The 7,500-nt window shown below is 47.5% G+C and overlaps 1 protein-coding gene across 1 annotated transcript in view; it reads left to right on the forward strand.

Moving 5' to 3' along the window:
- The first annotated feature begins 55 nt into the window (after window positions 1–55).
- The window catches only part of LOC143297575 (43 kDa receptor-associated protein of the synapse-like), a 92,274-nt gene continuing 84,829 nt past the window's right edge, over window positions 56–7,500 (forward strand). The window contains exon 1 of the mRNA XM_076609967.1: window positions 56–794. The gene's annotated coding sequence lies outside the window, so the exon portion shown is untranslated. The remainder of the gene's footprint in view (window positions 795–7,500) is intronic.

The raw sequence follows: 7,500 nt of genomic DNA on the forward strand, positions 1-7,500 counted from the left end.
GACAGGGCCCCATCCCTCCTGAAGTAAAAGCAGCCGTGAGGAGGCAGACGCCAGCACAGTGAGGGGGACGGTCGGGAGAGGCGAGAGCGACGAACTAGTCGTCGTGGTTGTCTGTGGTGTCCGTGCGACCCTAAGTGGTGGGCGTAGGGCGGAGAGAGTTGTTGTCGTCGTTGTCGTAGTCTTCTTTTTGTTTAGTTTCGAGACATACCTGCTTGACGACGAGCTATTTATATTCGTGGAGAGAGAGGGGGGAAAATCTGGGTTAGTTGTGGTTGTTGTGGTGGTGGTCGGGTCTTTTTCAAAGTCTTTTTGCGGGTTGTTTGTTGGTGGTTTGTTGGAAAAGGAGGAAAGTCTTCCGGGGGGGGGAAGGACTGGGATCATCAGAAGTGTCGAGTTGTTGTTGAGCTTGAAGTTTCGCGTTCGGATTGAGAGTTGTTGTCTCCAGTCAACGTTAGGTTTGCTATCTGTTGTTGGGTGTGATGATGGAGAGACGGTGAGAGACCAGTGGACCAGTGGGTGGAGTTTAGTCAGAGAGAGTCTTGTTTCGCGGCGTTCAAATCCTTGACCAGGGCTAAGAAGTTGACGACTGGGCTTTATTGTGTTTGGTCACCGGGGTCATTTGGTGTTGATTAATATAATTAACTGATAACGTCCTTGCTGTGGCGACCCCCCCGAAATCTTTGTGTGAATCGTCACGTGGTGGTCATCGTTTTGGTTTTTGAAAGGTGGGCTGACTGCTTCGACTTTGACGGAGTGACTGTGGTTGTGGAGCCAGTATTTATTGTGCTGATAAGGTAAGCTTGTTCATGGCGTTGGTCTGTGGGGGTGAGGGTGGGTGTACTGTTTGTGTGTGCTAGTTTGTTTGTTTGTGTGTGTGTGTGTGTAAGCATGGTTGGATGTCTCGAGATTAATTGACCAATAAGTGAGACCATACAATTCTTCACTTTTGAGTCACATACCCAGGCAACCGTGTTCTCTATTGTCTGTATATTATGTGAAGCATATTCAGGATTGAAAAGCTGTGCCAGTCCTGAATAAATTGTTAATTTCCTTTTGCACATTTCTTCTGTTATTGCTGCTGTGTGTGCGTGTCAAATGATTGGTATGTAAACCTCCCCTTGCTCCTACCGTGAAGAATAAGCCATGGTCTATACCAAACACAAGTGGGGTCGGGTTCAGGGAAAAGACAGATTAGGATTTACTAAAATAAAGAATAACACAGTCAGGCCCAAAGATGTTTTGATTCACTTTTATTACGTTTCAACAACTCCCTTAAAGACTAAAGGGTGGAAAAGTTGCACTAATTGACTAGCTAAAAAGAAAAGGAAAAAACAAAAAAAGAAAATGCTAACTCCAAAAGGCTGCAGCAACTGTGGCCTGGAAACATCAATGCAAACCAACATAAGAACAATGTATTGTACAACCATTTCCAGACTTACAGCTACACACACAAATATCAGCATACAATATACTTCTCCCGCTTTAATAGGGAAACAACATAAGGAATATGGAATAAAATAATTCCATGGGTTGAGTACTCCAACCCAAGCTTCAGCTGAGAGCATATCGTTCATGAGACACATAACAGGGAACGTGCAATATTACGTAGAACCTTCAGTTCAACTCGTATAGCATTAGCTCTCCGCTTTGGGATGCGCAGCTGACGGGCAATCAGCAAAGATAACCCACCCAAAACAAGAACTAATTAAATGACAAGACAGTCGTTCAAAAAACAGGGTAAACTCCATCCAGTTTAACCCTATGCCGACCGAGTCGGAACAACAACTTCCAATTATGTGGATCTCGTTCATCCAACATATTTGCTCACCTCATTCCCATGTGCTCAATCAACAACGCTCATTAGCTCACTCTTACAATTCGCTAGACCACTCCCTTAACTTCAAACACGTGTGACAATACCATACTAAACTTAACAACACACACACACACACACACACACACACACACACATATATATATATATCTGTCTCTCACTCTCTGTCCCTCTCTTTCTCTCTCGCTTTCTCTCTCTCTCTCCGTCTCTTTCTCTCTCGCACGCTCTCTCTCCCTCCCTCTCTGTAGCTGTCTCTCGCTTTCTGCCCCCCCCCCCTCTCTCTCCCGCTCTCTCCGTCTCTTTCTCTCTCGCATGCTCTCTCTATCTCTCTCTGTGTTATTCTCTGTCTGTCTGTCTGTCTGTCTCTGTCAATCAATATTGATGAGATAAATAAAGCACTCCGTAAAGTGACCCAAATTCTTGATGGAGGGGGTAACGGGAGGGGGACGGATGGGGGTGCACTCCGCTTCCACTGAACATTGATATTGATATGTATTGTTTTGAATGGGTTAAATGGGATTCTCAGAATCAGCAATCAAACGGTGAATGTCTTCTGTAACAGGTCATGTTAGTTTGTTTTGTTTTGTTTTTTAATGCACGCGGTGATCATTTGACAGGAACCTCCCCCCCCCCTCCACCTTCCTCCACGTCTTCTTCTTCCTTCCACCTCCTCCTTCTCTTCCGTTCTCTTCGTCTTCTTCTCCCCCTTCCTCTTTCCACCATTCTCTCTCTTCCCCCCTCTTCTTCTTCTCCCCCTCCCTCTTTCCACCATTCTCTCTCTTCCCCCCTCTTCTTCTTCTTCCCCTCCTCCTCTCCTCCTCCTTCGTCTTCTTCTTCCTCCTCCTTTCTTCCTCTTCCTCCCTCTCCTCCCCCTTCTCTCCTCCTCCTCCTTCTTCCTCCTCCTTTCTTCCTCTTCCTCCCTCTCCTCCCCCTTCTCTCCTCCTCCTCCTTCTTCCTCCTCCTTTCTTCCTCTTCCTCCCTCTCCTCCCCCTTCTCTCCTCCTCCTCCTTCTTCCTCCTCCTTTCTTCCTCTTCCTCCCTCTCCTCCCCCTTCTCTCCTCCTCCTCCTTCTTCCTCCTCCTTTCTTCCTCTCTCCCTCTCCTCCCCCTTCTCTCCTCCTCCTCCTTCTTCCTCCTCCTTTCTTCCTCTTCCTCCCTCTCCTCCCCCTTCTCTCCTCCTCCTCCTTCTTCCTTCTCCTTTCTTCCTCTTCCTCCCTCTCCTCCTCCTACCCCTTCTTCTCCTTCTTCTTCCTCTTGAATTTTTGCATTGATAGAGATATACAGACACTTAGTAATAATGGCAGAAAGTAGAACAAACATGATAGAAACGAATAAAATAATAAAAACAGAACATTAAGTGGATAAGAGGGCCTATTTAAATTTATGCAATGAAATGGAATAGGGTGGAATGATGATGAAGATGACGATCATATTAATGATAATGTCATGTTGCAGCTAAACAAGTGATTTTGCTCTATGCGTTTTACAATACAAGAATTCTGAATAAAAAAAATATCATCGATCGAAACATACAGCTGAGTCCAACTAGGTGACATACGAATTATGACAAGACATAACACGGAAAGTACTGAGACTCTTTCCATACGAACGGCGAAAGAGACGACGTTAACAGCGTTTCACCCCAATTACCATCATAATATTGCAAGCGGAAGGCTCTTATACTGAAGAGGTGAATGTTGACAAAGAATACCACAATTCTGACGACGAAAGCTAAAGGTTGGGTCATTGAGACACCCACTGGACATCCGAGGGGTCTGTGTAGAGGAGAAGAGAGGACTGGCCGTACTAAGTGAGTTAATGCTCATTGTAAACAATATGTACCCTAAAGATGCATAAAAAACAGACATGCATACACACATACAAAAGAAATAATAACACTACCAATAATGACATGAACAACTTTATCCATACATCGCCCCTCCATGCAACACACGCCCAACTGTGCTGTACGCCATGAAAATTGATGTAAAAAAAACATGTATTAAAACCATGTACCAAGCACTGACAATAATCTATGCCCACTCACACGCACACGCACGCACACACACACTCTCTCTCTCTCTCATGCACACACACACACACACACACACACACATAAAATGGATACAGTGCATGGAATAATGCAAACGCTGAACTTAATTCAGAAAGCCTGGTGGATTCTGTGTTTCCATTCACACTGTCGTAAATGATATATGACACGGCCTGGCACTCAGTCGTGAGATGCAAAATAATATGTAGAGCTCTGTATCGGTGTTCCCCCACTCCACAGCCCAGCTCTCCGCTGCCTGGCCCCCTTGGGCTCACAGGGGATGTCAGCCCACCTTTACTCTCAATCCCCATGCTTACGACGAAGCGTGGGACTGCGAGAAGGTGTGGTCGTTCCCCTGCTGTATTTCCCCATAGATTTGTGGGGAAACTAAGACCTGGGGGACCGTAGACCTGGGGGAACGTAGACCTGGGGGAACGTAGACCTGGGAGAACGCCGTAGACCTGGGGGACCGTAGACCTGGGGGAACGTAGACCGGGGGGAACGTAGACCTGGGGGAACGTAGACCTGGGGGAACGTAGACCTGGGGGAACGTAGACGGGGGGAACGTAGACCTGGGGGAACGTAGACCTGGGGGACCGTAGACCTGGGGGAACGTAGACCTGGGGGAACGTAGACCTGGGGGACCGTAGACCTGGGGGAACGTAGACCGGGGGGGACCGTAGACCTGAGGGAACGTAGACCGGGGGGACCGTAGACCGGGGGGAACGTAGACCTGGGGGAACGTAGACCGGACAGAACGTAGACCGGACAGAACGTAGACCTGGGGGAACGTAGACCGGACAGAACGTAGACCGGACAGAACGTAGACCTGGGGGAACGTAGACCGGACAGAACGTAGACCTGGGGGAACGTAGACCGGACAGAACGTAGACCGGACAGAACGTAGACCTGGGGGAACGTAGACCGGACAGAACGTAGACCTGGGGGAACGTAGACCTGGGGGAACGTAGACCGGGGGGAACGTAGACCGGGGGGAACGTAGACCTGGGGGAACGTAGATCGGGGGGAACGTAGACCGGACAGAACGTAGACCTGGGGGACCGTAGACCGGACAGAACGTAGACCTGGGGGACCGTAGACCGGGGGGAACGTAGACCTGGGGGACCGTAGACCGGACAGAACGTAGACCTGGGGGACCGTAGACCGGACAGAACGTAGACCTGGGGGAACGTAGACGGGGGGAACGTAGACCTGGTGGAACGTAGACCTGGTGGAACGTAGACGGGGGGAACGTAGACCTGGTGGAACGTAGACCTGGTGGAACGTAGACCTGGGGAACGTAGACCTGGGGGAACGTAGACGGGGGGAACGTAGACCGGGGGAACGTAGACCTGGGGGAACGTAGACCGGGGGACCGTAGACCTGGGCTGGGCACAACAAATCGTCTCCGCATAGCTGAGTTTGCTTTCCTTTAGGAATTATCCATGACTTCGCCCAATTCCACCGACTTAAGACGATTTTTGATGCAAAGCAAACTCAGCGTTGTGGAGAAGGTCCCAGGCAACTGATTCCCACAGGAAAAGGAGACCTGGACAGAAGGAAATTGAGGGGAACGTTTAGTGCCGAGGGTTCTGTGGCAGAAGTGATCGTTCGTTGGACTTGTGGTCCAGTCGTCAGGGTTCCATCCCGTGTTTTCCGCCCGGAGTTGTGTCCTTGGGAAAGGCACTTTACTCCGGTTTTCTTCACTACACCAACAACAGAATACAGAATACTTTCTTTATTGGTAAGATGAATTCCTTAGTTTGCTTGTCCCCCCCCCCCCCCTCTCTCTCTCTCTCTCTGTGTTTGTCCCTCTCTCTCAGTGTCTCTCTCTATCTCTCTCTCTCTCACAGCTCAAGAAGATGAACTCAGCACGTGATTATCGTTTATTTCGATTTGGGCGGGGGTCATTCCATAGTTGTCATCACAAACACACACACACACATACACACACACACTCACACACACTCTCTCTCTCTCACACACTTACGCACACAAACACTCACGCACGCACACACACACACACACATGCATACACACATACACTGGTACATACACACACACACACACACATACATGCACACTGACACACACACACTCATGCACACACACACACACACACACACACACACACATATACATGCATACACACACACACACACATACACACTGATACACACACACATACACACTGATACACACATACATACATACACACTGACACACACACACTCACGGACACACACACACTCACACACACACACACACACACACACACACACACACTCACACACACACACATACGCAATGACACACACGCACACACACATACACATTCACACACTCATACACACTGACACACACTCACACATACACACTGACACACACACATACACACTGATACACACGCATACATACACACACATACATACATACATACACACTAACACACACACACACTCACGCACAAGCACACACTCACGCACACGCACACACACATATACATACACACACGCGCGCGCGCGCGCATTCATGCAAACAACTGCTGAAAAGTATCTTCGAATGTGGAACAGCTTGCATCTGCAAGGAAACTCGGTCATCTTCTATCGGTTTCATTTCCATTTCCGAATGCCTCACGCTCCCCAACACTGAATAATCATGCTTGTAGGAAAAGAGAAGAAAATAAAACTAAAGTGAGAAAAGAAAAAAAAAAAGAAAAAAGAAGAGAATTATATTTAAAAAAATATATTGGTGGAAATTGAAGGAGAAAGAGAACGGTGAAAATGGGGGGGTAAGGGATAGGGGGTTTCACATGGAGTTTAAAAAAAGAAGAAAAAGAAGAAGCGTGTTTCTGAAACATATTTATAGTCACGTGATCTGTTCAAGCCAATGGACGGCAGTGGTAGAGTGATGTGCTCAGGGCTGGGTTATTTATATTTACAAGAATGGTGGTGTTCTTGTTGGGTTTTTTTTGGTTTTTTTTTGTTTTGTTTTTCTGACACGATATACCTATTTATTTTCCAAGGTAATTGATAAGCACAAGTGTGCTTTCTTTTTCTTTTCCTTTTTTTTTTTTCCTATGTTGTACCAGATAATAAATGATATATGCAGGAGAAAGCAGAAGGATGCAGAAGGGGCGCTATCTGATTCACGTGTGTGTGTGTGTGTGTGTGTGTGTGTGTGTGTGTGTGTGTGTGTACCTGTCTGTCTGTGTCTGTATGTCTGTGTGTGTCTCTCTCTGTGTTCGTCTGTGTTAATCTCATCTGTGTGTGTGTGTGGAGGGGTGGGGGTGGGGGGGGGGGGGGCACAGGGGGGTGCGGGGAGGTCTGTGCACGCACTTGACCTTCTTCTTATGCTTCTTCTTCATCGTTATGGTTATCATCATCATCATCTTCTTCTTCTTCTGCTTTGTCATCATCATCATCATCTTCTTCTTTTTCTTCCCCATCACCTCATATCCCCACGCCGTTTCCAGTTGTTTTTCAGACCTTTCGCGCCTGCCTCTCTCTCCTTCTCTCGCTCTCCCTCTCTCTCTAACATTCTCGCTTTTACTTTTTTTCTCTCTCTCTGTCTATCTCTCTCTCTGTGTCTTTTCCCGCAATAAAAAAAAGTTTGATT

This window comes from Babylonia areolata, chromosome 23, assembly GCF_041734735.1.
Source record: "Babylonia areolata isolate BAREFJ2019XMU chromosome 23, ASM4173473v1, whole genome shotgun sequence".
NCBI lineage: Eukaryota > Metazoa > Mollusca > Gastropoda > Neogastropoda > Buccinidae > Babylonia > Babylonia areolata.